Raw genomic sequence first — 22,380 nt, 5'->3', positions numbered from 1 at the left:
TTTGATGCAGTTCTCTAATCAGCCGATCCCTTGACAGCAGCACAATGCATCAAATCATGCGGCTACAAATCAAGAGCTTCAGTTAATGCTCGCAATGTTCAAAGATCAGAATGGGAAAAACTGTGATCTCAAAAAGTGTGACTTTCTTTTACTGTGGCACGGGTGTTGGTTTGAGCCAGATGGACTGGTTTGAGTATTTCAGAAACTGCTCCTGATCTCCTGGGGTTTTCATACACAACAGTCTCTAGAGTTTACACAGAATGGTGCAAAAAACAAAAAACATCGAGTGAGTGAGAGACAGTTCTGTGGATGGAAACAAACGCCTTGTTGATAAGAGACGTCAGAGGAAAATGGACAGATTCGTTCAAGCCTTTTTGGCAGGAAGGATATAATAACTCATAGCAACTCTTTACAACCATGGTGAGCAGAAAAGCATCTCAGCATGCAACAGCAGAAGACCACATTGGGTTCCAGTCCTGCAGCCAAGAACAGGAATCTTAGAATCAAGAACAAGTTCCTATTAAAGTGGCCGGCGAGGGTATACTGGTACTTATAAAAAATAAAACGGACAAAATGATGTCAGAGAGCTAAAAACAGTCACAGATCCATCTGAATTACTTTCCTTCTCAGTATGTAGTATGGAGTTACGTCACGATTGGAGACACGGTCCAAACTTCTGTTGTATATTTTCTTCTGCTATTTTATATGCAAATATTTTTATGTAGGCAAACCATACTTGCTGCTGCATTAAGCAATGCCATGCGGCTCGTCGTAAATTCAGGAAGTGAATAGCTTTACATTTAATGTAATTGTAAAACTAAAACTGACTGAAATGAATCTGCTTTCTGTTGCCTCTAAAGGTTCAAGATTCAATCACCTCAAACAAACTCTCAGGTATACTTAAAAAAAAGAAAGAAAAGAAAACATTACCAAGCTTCACATGCATTTACAGTGGGTGCGTTAAAGCTGGGAAATAATCAAACGTGACATGCAGGTTTAGCAGGAGCAGATCCAGGATTGAGAAACGCTACATTACCAAAATACTGCAGGACTGAGAACCAGTGCCAGTTTCATTCCATCTGCTTTGCACATTTCTCAGCTCGAAAACACCTGAATCAACACAGCAGCTCATTAATGAGCTATTTGTGAAGATAAAATGAGCGAATTAAAATTGGAAAATGATAAAAATATGCAGTGCAAAGCAGAGAGTGGCAGGTTTTCTGGGGACACAATCTGAAATAGTCCCACAGAGACAACGGGAATGACAGTGAAAAGTGCTTCACAATCAGTCAATGCAGGAACTCGGCCTAGGCACAGACCTCACATTTTATTGTGCAGAGGTGTGGAGTTTAAACGATGAGTTCTCTCGCTTGCTTCTTAGCCCCTCCCTCTGAGGGCACAATTAAAGGAAATGAAAAATTTCGGACAAATGTATTTGTCAAATTAGTCGTCATTGCTTATTGATTAAATGATGAACACTGAAAATTATCCGGTATATTTACAATAACTTACTGGCGCAGAGATGGCAGGTTGTTTCAGTTAACAATTATTCGCTGAAGGTGAAGTACAACCCCGATTCCAAAAAAGTTGGGACAAAGTACAAATTGTAAATAAAAACGGAATGCAATAATTTACAAACCTCAGAAACTGATATTGTATTCACAATAGAACATAGACAACATATCAAATGTCGAAAGTGAGACATTTTGAAATTTCATGCCAAATATTGGCTCGTTTGAAATTTCATGACAGCAACACATCTCAAAAAAGTTGGGACAGGGGCAATAAGAGGCTGGAAAAGTTAAAGGTACAAAAAAGGAACAGCTGGAGGACCAAATTGCAACTCATTAGGTCAATTGGCAATAGGTCATTAACATGACTGGGTATAAAAAGAGCATCTTGGAGTGGCAGCGGCTCTCAGAAGTAAAGATGGGAAGAGGATCACCAATCCCCCTAATTCTGCGCCGACAAATAGTGGAGCAATATCAGAAAGGAGTTCGACAGTGTAAAATTGCAAAGAGTTTGAACATATCATCATCTACAGTGCATAATATCATCAAAAGATTCAGAGAATCTGGAAGAATCTCTGTGCGTAAGGGTCAAGGCTGGAAAACCATACTGGGTGCCCGTGATCTTCGGGCCCTTAGACGGCACTGCATCACATACAGGCATGCTTCTGTATTGGAAATCACAAAATGGGCTCGGGAATATTTCCAGAGAACATTATCTGTGAACACAATTCACCGTGCCATCCGCCGTTGCCAGCTAAAACTCTATAGTTCAAAGAAGAAGCCGTATCTAAACATGATCCAGAAGCGCAGACGTCTTCTCTGGGCCAAAGCTCATTTAAAATGGACTGTGGCAAAGTGGAAAACTGTTCTGTGGTCAGACGAATCAAAATTTGAAGTTCTTTATGGAAATCAGGGACGCCGTGTCATTCAGACTAAAGAGGAGAAGGACGACCCAAGTTGTTATCAGCGCTCAGTTCAGAAGCCTGCATCTCTGATGGTATGGGGTTGCATTAGTGCGTGTGGCGTGGGCAGCTTACACATCTGGAAAGACACCATCAATGCTGAAAGGTATATCCAGGTTCTAGAGCAACATATGCTCCCATCCAGACGACGTCTCTTTCAGGGAAGACCTTGCATTTTCCAACATGACAATGCCAAACCACATACTGCATCAATTACAGCATCATGGCTGCATAGAAGAAGGGTCCGGGTACTGAACTGGCCAGGCTGCAGTCCAGATCTTTCACCCATAGAAAACATTTGGCGCATCATAAAACGGAAGATACGACAAAAAAGACCTAAGACAGTTGAGCAACTAGAATCCTACATTAGACAAGAATGGGTTAACGTTCCTATCCCTAAACTTGAGCAACTTGTCTCCTCAGTCCCCAGACGTTTACAGACTGTTGTAAAGAGAAAAGGGGATGTCTCACAGTGGTAAACATGGCCTTGTCTAAACTTTTTTGAGACGTGTTGTTGTCATGAAATGTAAAATCACCTAATTTTTCTCTTTAAATGATACATTTTCTCAGTTTAAACATTTGATATGTCATCTATGTTCTATTCTGAATAAAATATGGAATTTTAAAACTTCCACATCATTGCATTCCGTTTTTATTTACAATTTGTACTTTGTCCCAACTTTTTTGGAATCGGGGTTGTAAATATCGGTGAATAATGACAAAGATGAAGTCGAGGTTATTATTTAAATAATATTGGCTGGCTTTGAGTGGTATATTAGATATATTCTGTTCAGCTAGCATGATATTGAATGAGTCAAAGACGAGTAGCTGAATGGAATATATCTGATATACCACGAAAAAAAAGCCAGCCAATATTATTATTATTATTATACATACACATTCGATGGAACAATTATAAATCTTACAAAAAGTTAAGAACAGGGGGGTAACTTACCAATATTGAACGCTGATTCTGATCGAATGTAATTCAATGTTCTGTCAATCCAGTGTACTGTACAAAGTCAAAGTTCTCACAATAAAAATGGTACGAGTCCAAAAAGCCTGAACAACAACCCAACTTATATACAAGCTGTATACAGGCTGACCGTTCAAGTTCACAGTTACTTTTGGTTGGAGTTAATTGTTGCATTGCAGTTGTTCAAACAAAAGGGCTTTGCTGAGTGAAGTCCACGAGTGAAGTCTTCTTGTAAAAGTCTCCATCACTTTTCCTCACCTCCAAGTAGAACTTTGGCAATATTTCCGCTATTGCTCTCTTTCCCAGTTTTTCGATGTCCATTGGTCTGTTTTTCTCTTGTAAATATGGGAGAAAAATATCCAGTGAAGTTTTCGTAGCTTTTCGGGTGTTCAGTGCGTCTTTTGTCTTTCAGAATTCTCTCTAAATCTTTTGTTTTTAACGAAGCAAACTTCGCGGCCATGTTTGTGTACAAAAGTCACTCGTTAGCGTGGAAGTTTTACATCTCCGACGTGTCTCTCTTCCAGTTTTTCGATGTCTGTTGATATGTTTTTCTCTTGTAAATATGCATGAAGAATATATAATGAAATTTTGGTAGCCTTTCAAGTGTTCAGTGGATCTTTAGTTTCAGTTTTCAGTTTATTTATTTCGTGCTTAAACCTAGCACTGGATCTTCTCTCTTTCACAGCCAACAAAGAAATGATTGTGCGCATGCGCAGCAGAAAAGTTTTGTCATTGGATCTTCGCATCAGCTCTGATGTGTGATGCCATGTTGTTTTGACAACCACGCAAAATCGTAAACCATATTCGGTGCTCATTCTCCATTGGGTAGAGTGACGTAATACACGTAGGTTAAGTGATATGCTAACAATATTGCATGCTATCAAGCCAAATGAATGAAACCCGCTAAAAGGGAATAGCATAGATGTTTTTATTCCATCAAAAAAGTGTCTGTATGGATAATAATTCCTGATATTTCACTCCGGTGACATGACTCCCAGTGTTTTCCTGCGCGTTGTCAAAATGGCAAACCAGTTTAAAATTAAAATTCTTTTGATTAATTTGCTTCTGTTTTTTGTGGATGTGTCCATATAATATGGTGGCACAAAGATATGAAGTTTATCTTCTCGTGTTGAAAAATATACATTCACCACTTGAAGACAAACTTCATGTCTTTGCATCACCATGTAATATCCTCTATGCAATAACTTATTGGAGCAGAGTTGGCAGGTTGTTACAGTAAATAATATTAACAGCATTTAATTGTGATATTTGTTTACAGTGATGGCACATGCTGCATTTTATACTGATAGCGGTCTATTACTGTAAAAAAAAACAGGAGCTCTTTTATTTCTAAATAAAGTATATTGAGCAAAATACGAACGAGTGAAAAAATGAAGACAGATGAATCTGATTGAAAATGGCTAATCAGAGCAATCATTTCCGTTCAGATAAAAATGAACAAAAATGATCAAATTACACAATAATAACTTGCTAAACTGTCATGTTGTGACTGGATCAATGGATCGTAGTTGTGAAAGAAAGAAAGAAAGAAAGAAAGAAAGAAAGAAAGAAAGAAAGAAAGAAAGAAAGAAAGAAAGAAACTAAAAATATGCACTACTTAGCTAGGCTAGCATTACCTAGCATAGCAACCTTACCCAAGTGATTGTTCTTAGCCTGCTTTGCTAAGATACAAAATAATACAGTTCAAAACAACAGTTTTATTAATATTTATTAAAAGAGGTCACTGGAGATCAGCTTTCTATAGAATTTACTTCCTGTCCATTTACTTAACCAGAAATTAAAAAGCACTTTATTGTAAATACTGTAATTAAACTCAGAAATCTGGTGTCAAATAATAAATGACTTAAAAGGATTTTTTTTAAATACCCCGTTATTAACAAACTCTAAAACCGAATACAAGAGAATCATAAATATTTACCCATTAATAATGTGTTTCCCAAAAAAAAAGAAGAAGACCAGAACAGCGATTATCGACAGTCCATAATTATCAACACCTTTTCAGGTTTACCAATAAAAAAACAATTTTACAAAGGTGAGTTTCAGTTACAACAGTTATTATCGGTTAAATAATCAACCAGAAGACCCGCCTCGGTCTTTGATCTTGTCATATGATGACAGCTCATTACCTGAGATGGAATTTTTTTAGCACAATCAGGAATTTTTCGGAAAACCTGGACGTTATCATCGCAGGTAAGCATGGCGGAAAGATCATGGACATGTTTTTACTGATCAAATTCACCGATATGTCATGATCTCCTTATCGAAACCTACTTTGTTTCTTATTCTTTCATTTGACGGCTGCCATTTTGTATCTAAACATGCGTTTGAGAAGTCACGTGAGGTGTCGATAATAGTGATCACTTTCACCGGTGTCCACCGTTATCGACACCCTGTGGAATTAAGGGACATTTACAACTGTTATGGATCGATCTTTGTGTAACATTGTTGAAGTAGATGAAGTACTTTAAAAAAATTAAAGTGCTGTGATTTATAATATTTTTTTTTCGGATTCATAACAGAATGGAATGTTTATAGAGTATTTGGAATCCGATTGCAATAAATAGAATTAGACCAGAATTAAATTCCTAGCATATAAAAAATTACATGCTTGTAATATTCAGATTTTTCTATTCCATTCAGAATTTTTTTTTTTTTTTTGCAGTTTGTTGTAAATATCTGCCACATATTACAATATCAGTAGACATTTTATATTTTGGTTTGAGGAATGACATGCGACCTTTGACCTGGATGTTCATGCGGTTACAATGTCAGTTGCCCGTTGACATTTATTGGTAAACTACAAAACTAGAAATTAATACAAACAACAACGAATGATTAACAAAATGTGATCTACGAGAATACTTAGATAGTGGGTCGAAAGTGGAACAAAAAGATTTTCTGACGCAGGTTCAACATTATCAGTTCATTTGTTTACAAACATTTAAATTACTTCCTCATTTACGAAAGCACCGACATTGATATATTTATATAAAAGTATTTTGTACGAAATATAACTCTATGGGCTGCACGGTGGTGTAGTGGTTAGCGCTGTCGCCTCACAGCAAGAAGGTCCGGGTTCGAGCCCCGGGGCCGGCGAGGGCCTTTCTGTGCGGAGTTTGCATGTTCTCCCCGTGTCCGCGTGGGTTTCCTCCGGGTGCTCCGGTTTCCCCCACAGTCCAAAGACATGCAGGTTAGGTTAACTGGTGACTCTAAATTGACCGTAGGTGTGAATGTGAGTGTGAATGGTTGTCTATGTGTCAGCCCTGTGATGACCTGGCGACTTGTCCAGGGTGTACCCCGCCTTTCGCCCGTAGTCAGCTGGGATAGGCTCCAGCTTGCCTGCGACCCTGTAGAACAGGATAAAGCGGCTAGAGATAATGAGATGATATAACTCTATGTAAAACAAATTTTAAATAAAAACTGTTTTGTTAACTTAATACCATATACCGATTATTTTAAAAAAAAAACATCTGGATGTCGATAATTGTGGAACAGTGTCGATAATTGTGGACAAAGGTGCTGATGATTGTGGAACGGTATCAATAACTGTGGACAAAGGTGTCGATAATTGTGGACAAAGGTGCTGATGATTGTGGAACGGTATCAATAACTGTGGACAAAGGTGTCGATAATTGTGGAACGGTGTCACGTGATCTGATACACTAAGTAAGCAGGAATCAACTCATTTTTTTTCCAGTGGAAGTTTGAGTCATTATTCATGCACAATTGACGTATTGAAAGTCTTTTCTACTTTTGCAACAGCCAAAAGATCATTAAGGTATCAATGATTGTAGCTGCCGCTCTAGTCAGCGAGGTGTGGTAAATATCACATGCTTTAATCCTATGATTTAGACCAGACCTGGGCATTTTACGGCCCGCGGGCCGCATCCGGCCCTTTGGTTCATTCTGACCGGCCCGCGTAAGGTTAATTAGAAATTACAAAATAAATGTATTTTCTAATTTTACCTCATGCATGGACTGAATGTGCATTGCTTTTATTTTGAAGTTGTGTTCAACAAAAACGCAATGCGCGCGACATGAACATGACATGAAATCCCACGAAACCTAATCCCGCGATAACTACTTCCGTAATTTGTCCAGACCAACCACAAACTTGTACGTCATCCTTCAAACGGTCCAGCCAATCACAGTGTGACGTCACCAGCAGGCGCCGGAGCCTGAGCCGATGTGTAGATCTGATACCTACACCGAATCGACTGATGATCATCTGTCAGCTGTGCTTCGCATCTCCACCTCAGACATTCAACCTGACTCTGATGCACTCGTTAAAGACCAACAGAGACGAGATTTCTCTCACTGAACAAATAAAAAACTGAAAAACACCAAATGAGGTGATTAGACTACAAATGTGGGCATCATTATTATAATATGATGCATCTTGCTTGATATTTGGAGTAGAAAGACAATATTGTGATGTCTTTATTGTGTTTTGGGGTGAATGTAACTGAAAAAAGGTACAAACGTTCACATTTTGTTAAACATTGTTTTGGGAAATTTGATTGAATAAATGACATTTTTTGTACGGCAACCTCGTTTTTTCCATACTCTTACCAGTCTTAGCAGTTTGTAAAAACAATGTTATTTGTTGCTTTATATAAAGAAATACAATTAACATTATGCAGAATTTAGTTCAGCCTTTTGGTTCGGCCCTCTACAAAATTTTCTGTTTCTCATGTGGCCCCATGGAAAAAATAATTGCCCACCCCTGATTTAGACCCAGAGTCAAGAGAATTTTCCCCAGATCCCACCAGTACCCCGAGACACTGCTGTTAGGTTTTATTCTGAATCAAATCTCCCTAAATGACTCACTTTATAATGGACATCCAACTCGACCCAGTGTGAGGGGGCAAATCAGCCTGACAAATCAAACCCTTGTAATGATATCACATCGTACTGATAATGAAGTTATCGCATTGGGTTTATGGAACCCTGGTTTTGAACAAGGACCATAGTTAGATATTTATTGGTATTTTCTAAGGTTATAATCAACTAAACATTAAGAATGGATGACAAAGAGTTTCCAATTAGGAAAGGCAGAAAATATGTCCTAAATTTAAATCCTTCAGTTCCTTCAGTTTGAATCCTTCAGTTCTAGAAACAAAATGTGTTTAAGATTACAGTGAGAAGGTGTACAGCTCAGCAGTGATCTACTACTGGTGACAATTTGGAACCAGGTTGAAGGGCATGTGCTCTTTGGCGCCCCCTTCTGATTTTAAAGGAAAAAATGATACACAAATAAAAATCCCTGTGTAAGCTTTCCACTCTCTTTCTCCTTCTCCGCCCACTCACAGAGTATTTTATTAGGAACACATGTACACCTACTCATTCATACAATTATCTAATCAGCCAATCATGTGACAGAAGGGCAGTGCATAAAGTCATACAGATATGGGTCAACGGCTTCGGGTAACGCTCACATCAACCATCAGAATGGGAATAAATGCTGCCTCAGTGATTTTGACCGTGGCATAATTGTTGGTGCCAGATGGGCTGGTTTGAGTATAACTGTTATCTTCTTGGATTTAGATGGTCTTTAGAGTCTTTAGAGGTTACTAAGAATGGTGCAATAAAGAAAAAACATCAAAGAACAGAAAAACAGAGGAAAGGTTCAAGCTGCCAGAAAGGCTACAGTAACTCAGATAACCATTCTGTCCAATTGTAGTGAGCAGAAAAGCATCTCAGAATGCACAACCTTGAGATGGATGGGCTACAACAGCAGATCACCACATCAGGTTCCACTTCTGTCAGCTAAGAACAGAAACCTGAGGCTGCAGTGGGCACAGGCTCACCAAAACTGGGCAGGTGAAGAATGGAAAAATGTAGCCTGGTCTATTGAATCTAGATTTCTGCTGATGGACACAAATGGAAGGATCAGAATTTGGCAACAACAGCATGAATCTGTGGACAAACCTGCCTTCAGGCTGGTGGGGGTATTAGAATGGTGTGGGGAATGTTTTCTTGGCACATTTTGGGCCCATTAATACCAATTAACTGTCACTTGAATACTTGAATATAGCCTATTTGAGTATTGTTGCTGACTATGTGCATCTCTTCATGGTCACAATTTACCCAATTTTTAAAATAAAGTTTTGTCTGATCTGATCTGATCTGATCTTCTTATGATCACTTCCAGCATGATAATACACCATGTCACAAAACGAATGTCACCTAAAGCTGGTTTCATGAACATCACAATGAGTTCAATGTTCTTCAGTGGCCTTCACAGTCTCCTGGGCCCTGTACTACGAACGGAGGTTAACCTACCCAGAAGTAACCCAGGGTTCCCCCGCTAAACCGGGGTTGACAAAACCTGGTTATCTTGTTTGGGGTTAAACGGTACTACGACGCCAGTTATGAAGTTGATTTGTTGAACCTGTGTTAATCTAATCAGGGTTAATGCGCATTCACGTTAAAAGGGAGGTTATCAGCGCAAACCACCACTGTTCACAATGGCACGGTCGCCGTACTTCACGGAGGAAGAATGCGCTGTCATAATGCAAAGCTACGAGGAGTTCAAAACAACGTTAAGAGCAAAATCTAACACAGCGGCTGCCAATAAGGAGCGGCAAGCATGTTGGCAACGAATTGCCGATCGGGTAAATGCGTAAGTACATTCTCCCTTCTACATGTTCCAGAACAGAAGTATAGGATGAGAGAAAGCTTCATGATCAATCACAAGTCACAGAAAATGGTCCTTCGACGTGGCCCCAGTCATATATAGCTTGTTTATCTCATCTCATCTCATTATCTCTAGCCGCTTTATCCTTCTACAGGGTCGCAGGCAAGCTGGAGCCTATCCCAGCTGACTACGGGCGAAAGGCGGGGTACACCCTGGACAAGTCGCCAGGTCATCACAGGGCTGACACATAGACACAGACAACCATTCACACTCACATTCACACCTACGCTCAATTTAGAGTCACCAGTTAACCTAACCTGCATGTCTTTGGACTGTGGGGGAAACCGGAGCACCCGGAGGAAACCCACGCGGACACGGGGAGAACATGCAAACTCCGCACAGAAAGGCCCTCGCAGGCCCCGGGGCTCGAACCCGGACCTTCTTGCTGTGAGGCGACAGCGCTAACCACTACACCACCGTGCCGCCCATATGTTTAATGTCCGAAAAATCCTGAATAAAATTTGGTATGGTAAATTCATGGAGTAGCCTACTTAAGCTGATATGTGCACAGAGTCACATGAATTAGGATGACTGACTGTTCAGTCCCTTTGACTAAGTTGGTGTATGTCCTGTGAACATTTCAGAGGCAACAGCAGTGCCAAATGCACCTGGCAACAGGTGAAAATGAAATATAAAAACATCATTCATAATGGTGTGTGTGTGCGTGCAAGCAAGCATTCATTTGCCTTTTATTTATTCAAGTTTTATCTGTTTGCCTAATAGTTCAAATTGTTTTGTATATAGTTTATAATGTTGTTGTGTGATATTAATGATAATATTGTGGGAAAACTACTTTGCACGGACGTTCATTTAATTTATTCTATCGTCATTTTGTTTGTTCTATTTTTGTGTATTTTATTTATTTATCTGTTTGTTGTATCTATTTTTCTAATAAGGATATATTTTTTGCATTAATAGTTTGTTTTTTCCTATTAAAATAATCTTGTGTTCTTGTTATAACTTTATCTATTTATCTGACTGTTTAGTTGTATCTATTTTTGTTACAATTTCAAAATTTTTAATATAGAAAGTTTGTTTTTTTCTATTAAAATGTTCTTGTGTGATAACTAGTTCTTGTGCTATATTTTTGTATCTATTTTGTATCTCAGACTTAAATGTTTTTGTAAAACAAGTGTTTTTCTATAAAATATTCTTGCGTTCTTGATAACTATGTTCTTGAGTGGGTTCTTTTTTTTTTTTTTTTACAGAAAAGCCGTTCTGCATGGACATTCATTGAAGCCCTCATTGTTTTTTAATGGTTATTTATGAGCGTTTAGGGGTTACAATAATGTAAATCTAGGTTGCTTTATATAAAAGGGATGTCCAGAAATATTGATGTCACTGTCTAAGCAGAGGGATCTGGCTTCTTTAGACGCTGTCTTCTTAAAACTGAATAAATATTTAAAATGAGCCAGTCTTTTGAACGGCTCTTTTCAAAGAACGGATCACAAAGATGCGGATCCCATCAAAGAGCCATAAATCCCATCAGGGGCGATTCTAGCATCTGATCTTTGGGGGTGCTTAGCCCCCAGAGCTGACAGAGGCACCTGGCTTGAACGACAGTGTTTCCATGTTTATTCCGCATTTAGACTAGACTTAACTAGACAAGAAGACTAGACTAGACAAGACTAGACTTATGCAATGTTTTAACAGAAGCTGACCCAATAAACTATGATATCTACACATTTACAACCACTGACACAAATATTTACATTATATTTTTAACTAAACAAGACCTACTACTGCATTTGTAATGTTGGAGCTATTCATTTTGAACAGTGGTAATTGTTAATTAATGTGTTATTGTGTATTGTGCAATAATACTGTGTATTATTATGATTTTACATTAGTTTACATTAGTAAACGCTATGTTACATTAAATAAAATTGACTAACACACGGTGGTCTAGCACCATAGCACTTGTACAGCTCTGCACAAAAGTATCTCGATATGGATGATAAATGTTGTTTTTATCATTCTGTTCATAGACCAGGGAACATCAATATTGCATTATGCATATTATTGTGTTGTGTTTAACAATTGTAACTCCAGTCCGTACCTTCACATCTCGCTATGCCAGTAATACTCAGGTGCTACTTCGAGTTCCTCATCGGCGTGGAATCCAGTTAAAAAAAACACCATGTCGTAGCAAGCACTCGCACGGACAGGCAACCCAATCAGCAAGGAGGAGAGGGATTTTACTGCTCATAGAACTATCACGTAACAGGTGAATTCAAGAACACACACACGCCCGCGCACACATTCATTGCGCAGTGCGCAAGGGCACTTATTTCTGAAAATTACGTCCAAAAGCAGTGTTTTTGAGGGTGCTGAGCTAGGGGGTGCTGAGCTCGTTTTTGGGGGTGCTTGAGCACCTCCAAAAATAGGCTAAACACGCCCCTGAATCCCATCTCTAATCTGCGCTCCGATATCGCACGGGTCATCCAGGTACGCTGGCATTGTCTCTAGAGGAAATGTCGGTGGAGAGGTGGTGTTTAAAAAGGGTGTGGTTAATCGGAAACCTCGGGTTAACCAAGAACATAACCTGAGACGAGCAGGTTTGAGATGCAGCGTAAGTTGCCATGGCAGCATACCTCGGTTTGAACATAGCCAACTTTCGTAGTATGGGTTAATCGGGAAGTTACGCTGCACGTGATCAAGTTACTCTCGAAGTTACCCTGGTAAGCCAGAAAACCCGCTTCGTAGTACAGGGCCCTGGGAAGGCAGTGTGTAATACATGCAATGAAGGTGTCAGCATGGGAGCAACAACGGGGTTATTATTATACAAGTATTTTACAAGTTTACAAGTAAGCATACGATTAGCACAAGATTAATAATAATAATTATTATTTATTTGTTTATTTTTTATTTTTAAATGTTCATTTTTTTCTGGAAAAAATTGCACACTATTATCACAATATTATTATTATTATTATTATACAAATATTTTACAAGTTTACAAGTATGATACAAGTTATTATTATCACACATCACACATCACATTATCTCTAGCCGCTTTATCCTTCTACAGGGTCGCAGGCAAGCTGGAGCCTATCCCAGCTGACTACGGGCGAAAGGCGGGGTACACCCTGGACAAGTCGCCAGGTCATCACAGGGCTGACACATAGACACAGACAACCATTCACACTCACATTCACACCTACGCTCAATTTAGAGTCACCAGTTAACCTAACCTGCATGTCTTTGGACTGTGGGGGAAACCGGAGCACCCGGAGGAAACCCACGCGGACACGGGGAGAACATGCAAACTCCGCACAGAAAGGCCCAGGACCTTCTTGCTGTGAGGCGACAGCGCTAACCACTACACCACCGTGCCACCCCATAATAAAACATAATAATAATAATAATAATAATAATAATAATAATAAATGTATTTGTTTATTTGTTTTATTTTAATTTTTTAAAATTAATTAATTTTTTTCTGGAAAAAATTACACACGATTAGCACAAGATTAATAATACTACTACTACTAATAATAATAGATTTATTTTTTTTTTAAATGCATTTATTTTTTCTGGATAAAATTGCACACTATTATCACCATATTATTATTATTATTATTATTATTATTATTATTATTATTATTAATAATAATCTATTTGCTTATTTTTAGTGTTTAATTTTTGAAATAAACTTTTTTTGAAAAACTTTCCTTCTATTCATTTTAATCGCACTAGCCAGCGCCCTCTAGCGGAAATAAATCCAAGGTGAATGTGTGGAAAACAACAACAACAACAACAACAACAACCCGGAAGTGAGAGTTATGATGTAGCTCTGTCATCTTATCACTAGAGGGCGAAAACTTCGTTTGCAAAACGGTTTCCATGGAAACCCAAAGCGCCTCATGAAGCCTCGCTTTTCCTCCAATGGGAGCCGCTCACAGTCAGTGACGTCATGAGCGCGCTCTTCTAGCAGCGGCACCACGCTCGTGCGGCTTCTGCACAGGGGAAGTGGCGAGGAAGCGCGTGCACGGGTGAGTGTTTACTCTCACACACTGGGGATGTAGAGGCAGTGAGGCACTGAGGCAGTGAGGCACTGAGGCAGTGAGGCACTGAGGCAGTGAGGCACTGAGTGTGCAGGCGGGTTAGAGGCTGTGAGGGTCTCACACTGTGGTGTGGTTTATTACAGCACACACTGAGATGAGAGCTTTGTGTTGTTATTATTACTGCTGTTTCTCACAGGGACAAGTTCCTGCACAAACATCTCACCATGTCAACATCAAGAGCAAGAAGAACTTCTCCTGCACTGTGTGTGCTACCATTCACTCACTGCTCTTCGGGTCTTAAACATAAGCTTTATACTCTATTTACTTTTTCTTATACAATCAAAAGTTTGGACACCTGATTGATCCTTTTCCAGAACTTTATGGGCATGTTTTAGCAGCTCCTTGGTTTTCATGATGCTGTTTGTTTAAGACTTCGAAACTGGTGGATAGATAGATAGATAGATAGATAGATAGATAGATAGATAAATAGAATACTGTGAAAAAGTCTCAGGCACATGTAAAGAAGTGCTGTCGACCAAAAGTGGCTTCAAAAAAATGAAATGAAATGTTTCAACATTAAAAAAATACTATTAACCTCCTAGGGCTTAGCGGTCACATGCGTGGACAGCACTTTATGGAAATTCGGAACAAGAATCCACATAATGTGGACATACTTTTTCTCTAAAAGTACATCTTATCAAAAGATGATGCTTAGTTTTTATTCTAATCAGGTTCTAATAAGCCCAAATAGCAAAGAGAAATAAAAAATGCATGTAAAAAAAACAGCTTGGGCCTTCTGAGGTTAACAGTAATCAGTAAGCCATAATAAACGAAACAAAGTCAGTATTTGGTGTAAGACGACTCTTTGCTTTAAAAAAAAAAAGTCATCTCAGGTCCAGTGAGTGCAGTTTTATGCGGAAATGAGCTGTAGGTTTTACTGAGCATCTTCCAGAACCAGCCGCAGTTCTTCTGGACACTTTGACTGTCACACTCGCGTCTTCATTTTGCACCAAAACCCAGCAGCCTTCATTATGTTTTCTTTTTTTAATCTGAAAAGTGCTCTCTTATGGAATATGCTGCTCAGATACAAACTTTTTTTTTTATTAATGTAACATTTAATTTTGTGCTGCTCAGATGTTTCAATACACCTTCTAATTCAGTGTTTTATCTTTATTTATATTAATTAAAAGACTCTTCAAGTCTTAAAGTAATGATGGACGTCGTTTCTCTTTACTTAGCTGAGCGGTTCTTGACACAATATGGATTGCTACAGTTGTGGTGTTGAATAGGGCTATTTACTGTATTTTTATTATTTACTATTCTCTGTTGGATCTCAAACATTAAGAAGGCAAGAAACTGGTCCACTAATTAATTAGTGGACGAGTTTCTTGGGGCGGCACTGTGGTGTAGTGGTTAGCACGGTTGCCTCACAGCAAGAAGGTTCTGGGTTCGAACCCAGCGGCCGGCGAGGGCCTTTCTGTGTGGAGTTTGCATGTTCTGTCTGTGTGGGTTTCCTCCGGGTGCTCTGGTTTCCCCCACAATCCAAAGACATGCAGTTAGGTTGACGTGGGGTGGTCTTGGGCTGAGGTGCCCTTGAGCAAGGTACCGAACCCCTGACTGCTCCCCGGGTGCTCTGGGCTGCCCACTGCTCTGGGTGTGTGCATGTGTTCACTGCTTCATATGGGTTAAATGCAGAGGATGAATTTCACTGTGCTTGAAGTGTGCATGTGACTAATAATAAAATTAACTTTTGACGAGGCACAGCTGTTAATTGAAAAGCATTCCAGGTCATGAAGCTGGTTAAGATAACGCCAATAGTGTGCAAAGCGTCATCAAGGTAAACGCTGGCTACTTTGACGAATCTAAAATATCAAACATTTTTTAAACACTTGTTTACGGCAGAATTCCATACACGTTCCAGATGTTATTTCATAGTTTTGATGATGTTATACGTTCTTTAATAAATCTGAAACTTATTGTTGTGGTGTAAGAGGAATAGAATGCACTGCATGATGCACTGCAATTGGAAAATCCTCAACTTCTGGATGGTACCACTACATTAACACCATCTCATTTTTTTTTTAATTTAATGCATATTAACTAACCAATGTAAAAGAAGCATGACCATGAGTTGGCCTAGTGGTGAGAGAACATGCAAGCTGCGCACAGAAACCACACAAGCCGTGAGGTTCGAACCCAGAACCTTCTTGCTGTGAGGTGATAATGCTAACCACTGCACCACCATGTTCCCCCAACAGGACCTAATGGTACACAATGGTTGGCTTGCAGCACTATTTCCTGCTTTTTGCTTTTTACTGGTGGTTAAATGGACCACAAGCTGGCCTAGTGGTTAGCGTGTCTGCCTCTCGATCAGGAGATCGCGAGTTCTACTTGCGGTCGGGTCATGCCAAAGACCATCATAAAAATGGTACCTACTGCCGTCTGGCAAGGCACTCTGCAATACAGATGTGAGTAGGGAAGTCAAACTCTCGCGGTTACCAACGGAGATTGGTGTCGCCTGATTGCATGGAAGAACTTTCAACTTTAGTAAAGTAAGCATACAAAATGACCAACAAACTTGAATCCAAGCGTCTATCTTTTTGAGGAAATTATAATTTACATGTAATATACAGTACCAGTCAAAAGTTTGGAAACACTTTCAGATTCGATGTTTTTATTTATTTATTTTCCTACATTGTAGAACAATACTGAACTCATCAAAACTATGAAATAACATATGGAACATCTCATCTCATTATCTCTAGCCGCTTTATCCTGTTCTACAGGGTCGCAGGCAAGCTGGAGCCTATCCCAGCTGACTACGGGCGAAAGGTGGGGTACACCCTGGACAAGTCGCCAGGTCATCATAGGGCTGACACATAGACACAGACAACCATTCACACTCACATTCACACCTACGGTCAATTTAGAGTCACCAGTTAACCTAACCTGCATGTCTTTGGACTGTGGGGGAAACCGGAGCACCCGGAGGAAACCCACGCGGACACGGGGAGAACATGCAAACTCCACACAGAAAGGCCCTCGCCGGCCACGGGGCTCGAACCCGGACCTTCTTGCTGTGAGGCGACAGCGCTAACCACTACACCACCGTGCTGCCCCATATGGAACAAATGGAATTATATGGTAAACAAAAAAGTGTTAAAAAAACATGTTTCATCTTTTAGATTCTTCAAAGTCGTCACTATTTACCTTGATAACAGCTTTGCACACTATTGGCATTATCTGAACCAGCTTCATGAGGTAGTCACCTGGAATGCTTCTCAATTAACAGCCGTGTCTTGTCAAAAATGGAATTTCTTACCTTCTTAATGCATGTGACACCATCAACCAGTAAAGAGTAAATAATCAAAATACAGTACATAGCCCTGTTTGACAACTGTAGTAATCCAGATTATGTCAAGAACCACTCAACTAAGTAAAGAGAAATAACAGTCAGTCATTACTTTAAGACACGAAGTGTCTTTTTAGTTAATTAAAATAAAGAAAAAACATCGAATTTGAAGGTGTTTCCAAACTTTTGACTGGTACTGTAGTTCTGTTGACTTTACTGCATCGAGTAGAAAATAATATTGTCCAACTTTAGAAAAGTACCTGTTTGTGCCCGTACAGGTGCTGTGAGGTGAGATACGAGGATGTGTGAGAGTAATGAAACTCCTAGTCCAAGACAAGGACGAGTCGTCAGTTGAGTCTCACTTTTAAAACCACCATCTAATCAAAATGTCTGACATTTAAAGGAGATTATTTTGGTGTTGGGTATGATGGAGGCAGGCTCTGAAACCTGCCAGAACTTCAACAGCCATCAACGGCAGCAGAGACGAGCTGCGACTCACACTCTGGAAGACCAAAAAAAGGTAAGACGCAGCCTTCGGGATCATCACAGGCTTCAGATTGAAGTAACATGGGTTGACATGGATTTATTCTGGGATGCAAGTCAGAAAAAGATCAGACATGACAAAAAAAATGGTTTCAAATCCACCACCAACAAAAATGTTGGAATTGTATTTCATGATGTTTGGTATGGGATCATTTTGGGATTTTTAAAAGCATGACTTCACAACAAATCTAAATTAAAAATACATTATGTTTTCTCAAGAGTTGTGATTAAGCAAAATATTTTCATATATATGAAGCCTTTAGTTCAACCATATACATTACAGCACAGTGAAATTGTTTCTTTACGTATCCCGACTTGTTAGGAAGTTGGAGTCAGCCATGATATGGCACCCATATGGGGCTTTGCTTAAGTCCCCGACAATGGCAGTTTGACCAAGGGGCTTGATCCCTCTGACAGGGTTCTCCAGAAAATCTGAAGTGGCCAGCTAAAAAAAGTAGTAGGCGGTTCTGGAAAGGTATGCTAATGCTAGTGGGTCTGGGGTTATGCGCCCCCAGAAAATTTTTAAATTTACATGCCTTCTTGTGGCTTCTGGTGCATTTTCAGCTCATAAATTACTAACCATTTCCATGTAAAATACTTGCAAAATATGTCTTCAATTTTCCTCCAGATGTGTGTGCTTGGCTTTCTCAGTTACCCTTTGTAGTACGCTGCCTGGCTCTGTAACATAACTACATATGCTACGGCGTGGTCACATGGTCTGGCTCAGCCAATCAGAGCGTGAGAATCAATCAACAAATATGGCGTTGCTTCCGGTCATGCCGGAATCCGAATCGAAGATAATTTCGTGGTGAAATAATTGGATTTGCAGCAAATTATGGGCTGCTGAGATTATATAGGAATAATGAAACACTTCCGTGGTGCTCCCCAGCCAGCAGCTCCAATCCTGGATCCAGCTTAATGAACTCATCAGGAGGAACCATGGCAGCCAGTTTCGGCCCCTACTCCTCAACTGCCTTCTGCCATGGCGGGGCCCCTCCCTACGGAGGCTTCAGAAGAGCTGGTGCTGACTGGGACGTTATGAGCTAAACATATTACAGATAATACTAGCCTAGCCACACTTTGTCATCACGCTTCAGCCAGATGAAATACGAAGCTTTCTCCGCTGCCTGTTGCAACGCAGCTACCAATGTTCTCAATTCCCTCGTAGTAAATCCAAACCGATCACGCATTACCTTTACCAGTTCTCGGCTAACATAACCACGGCAAGCAACAGCAAGGTGATAATACTCTGGATTCCAGCCAGCCTCTCTACAAGCCTCAATCAGTTCCTCGTACCGCCTGTACTTCCGGTCTTCTGCATCTCCAAAGTTCTCTTCCCACGGCACTGTTAATTCAAGCAGGATCACTTGCTTGGCATCGACACTCCACACCACTAAGTCTGGACGCTGACTAGTTGTTACAACCGGAAAGACAAGGGAACTGCCCAGGTCTGCCTCCACTTTCCATGTTCCCTGCCACCTCTCATCCACTACAATCGCTTGAACATTGAAAGGCAAGTTTTAATTTTTTTTCTGGGATTGAGTAGCTGGCGCAGAACATCTGTGAAGGCAGAGAAAAACGCCAGTTGCCGGTGCTTGTGGACATCTCTGCCCTGACCTTCTGTTCTGTAACCTAGAGGTTTAACCACTGGGCCACCACTGCATCTGTTAACCCATCACTGCCTGAGAAGGCACCTTTGGAGATCCTAGGGATTGAACCCCATACAAGAGAAGCATGTACTCTACCACTCAGCTATATCCCCTGTAGATATATATAGATCTGCTTCAGACCAGTTCCAGCTCTGATGTGGTTTCAGACTCATGAACTCAATTCATTCAGAAGTCTAAAACTATAGGGGTGTTCACACGGCACATATTTGCATCGATGCTGCACCGATGTATTTTGTTGCAATATATCTTACACCGGTGTAAATTTTGTGGAGCGTTCACACGTCACAAACCTGCTTACTAGAGAGAAGCGTGTTAGCACCGGTGCAGCCCCACTTGCGTTCACACGGCAGTTTTTGCGACTGTGCTACACGATAGTAATAATGCGGAAATGAAATATGCGCATGCGTGAAAATGTATTTCCTTTTCCCGGTTGTCATGGCATCACCAAGCGCCGGGAAAACAACGTGGATGAAGACACCGGTGTTGCCAGATACTGCTGATGTTTTCCAGCCCAAAATATGTTCAAATCTGCCAAAATGCACTTAAAACCGCCCAATCTGGCAACACTGGAAGACACGCAGTTCTGTTGTTGTTGATATTCGCCATTTTGGAAGCGCAAAATACCAGGATGCAAATTATGCAATGCCCGTATGTAATCAACTCTCCTCACGCGTAGCGAGTCTACCCCTGTAGCGTTCAGGCGTCCCATTTTATATCGGTGCTGCCCCGCAAACTAGCATTTACTCCGGAGTAAATTTCTTAAACCACCTCCCGAGCAGGATTAGATTTGCACCGGTTTAAGCAGCTTTCAGGGGCTACACCGGTATAACTTTGTACTGTGTGAACGCTCTACCGGGGCAGCCCCGGTGCTACACCGGAGTAAAAGTTGCCGTGTGAACACCCCTTATGAAAGCTGAACTTACACCGAACTTCATTTTAAAATATCTCAATCTCTTTGATATTGAAACAATTGTTTATTACTTCTGCCAGCTGTGTTGGAGGAAGTTGTGTTTTCCCCTCCATTTGTTTTTGTTTCTTTATTTTTTCCCAACATAACTCAAAAAGTAGGGAACGGATTTTGATGAAATTCGGAGGAAAGATGAGCCATTTGCCAAGGAATAATTGATTAGATTTTTGATGCAAATCCAGATATGTATACAGATCCATGATTCTTTTGCCTGTTCCCAACATAACTCGAAAAGTAGTGAATGGATTTGGATGAAATTTGGTGGACGGCTTTGGTATTATCCTCGGTAAAAGTGACTTGATTGTGATGTTGATAATGTGTGGCTTGGTGGAGGTATGCTCTCTACCGAGTGGCCTTCTAATTTAAAGAATGATTTCATGTTGATTGACAATGATCTTTTAAAGCAAGTGTATGAAGATGTGGGTGTGAATTTATAGAAAAGAGATTGGGTGTTTCTCAGTGTGAAGGAAGAATCCTTTATGGCTACATTTCAAGGATACAACGTCATCAAATTCCACCAAAGTACATTACATTACATGGCATTTAGCAGACATTCTTATCCAGAGCGACGTACACCGAGTGCAAAAGTCAGGTACATGAAATACTGAACTTCTAGACAAGAAAGTTCTAGTGCCACCTGAACAAGTGACAGCAATACCTAGTGTAATATCCTCTTGAAGTACCAATACTCAAATGGCCAAGGAAACAAACCAACCACATGAAGCACAACTAAATAGAGAACTCAAAGCAGTTAAACCCCAAGGTTAGACGGTACACAGCCTGGGTTGGTCGAGACTGGTACGCAGTTACACAGTGGGCAGGGAAGAAGGGGAGAGGTGCAGCCTGAAGAGCTGAGTCTTCAGTCTGCGCTTGAAGGTGATCAGGGAGTCGGCAGTTCTGACCTCAATGGGAAGGTCATTCCACCAATGGGGAGCCAGGACAGACAGCGGTCTTGAGCGGGCTGGGCAGGAGCAGAGAGGAGGAGGGGCCAGGCGACCAATAGTAGCGGAGTGTAGGGATCTGGCTGGCATGTAGGGGTGGATCAGACTCTGGAGGTATGCTGGCCCTAACCCCTTGAGAGCCTGGTAAGCTATAACCAATGTCTTAAATTTGATGCGAGCTGCAAAAGTATTCAGTGATATTCCGATGTCTAGGATCCTTTGAATTTTACCAAGGATGCGTGTGTGTGGCTGTGTCCGAAACTCCATACTGGTGTACTACACACTGCATACTGGCCCAATATACCGTACACTGTGTACTGCATGCTCCTCCCAACCCTAGGAAACAGTACAGTATGCAGCTATGACAACATCCATGTAGCATACTATAGACTAGTACATCCGTATCGTTACAGTTGACATCGCACAGGGGTCTGGTGGCAGACTGATGCTGTGTCCAAGAACTTTCCACTTCTGAAAAAAGTGTGTTCACTTGATCATTTCGGGAAAACAGTATAGATGCCAGGAATAACATCTGTGGTCTCACCTCTGGAGCACGTTAACTTTGCATGAGTACACTAACACTTATTAATTTGCGCTGGCAGCACTGGAGCAAATTGTTCCTCTCGCTCAGGATCTTTCTTCTTCTTCTTCTAATGTTTTAGGACACTATTTCTCCCTCAGTTTTCTACCAATCATCACCAAATTTCATGTGAAGAATACCCCTGGGCTG

Source organism: Neoarius graeffei, chromosome 8, assembly GCF_027579695.1.
Source record: "Neoarius graeffei isolate fNeoGra1 chromosome 8, fNeoGra1.pri, whole genome shotgun sequence".
NCBI classification, from domain to species: domain Eukaryota; kingdom Metazoa; phylum Chordata; class Actinopteri; order Siluriformes; family Ariidae; genus Neoarius; species Neoarius graeffei.
The sequence above is the reverse complement of the archived record's forward strand: the minus strand, read 5'-3'. Positions refer to the sequence as shown.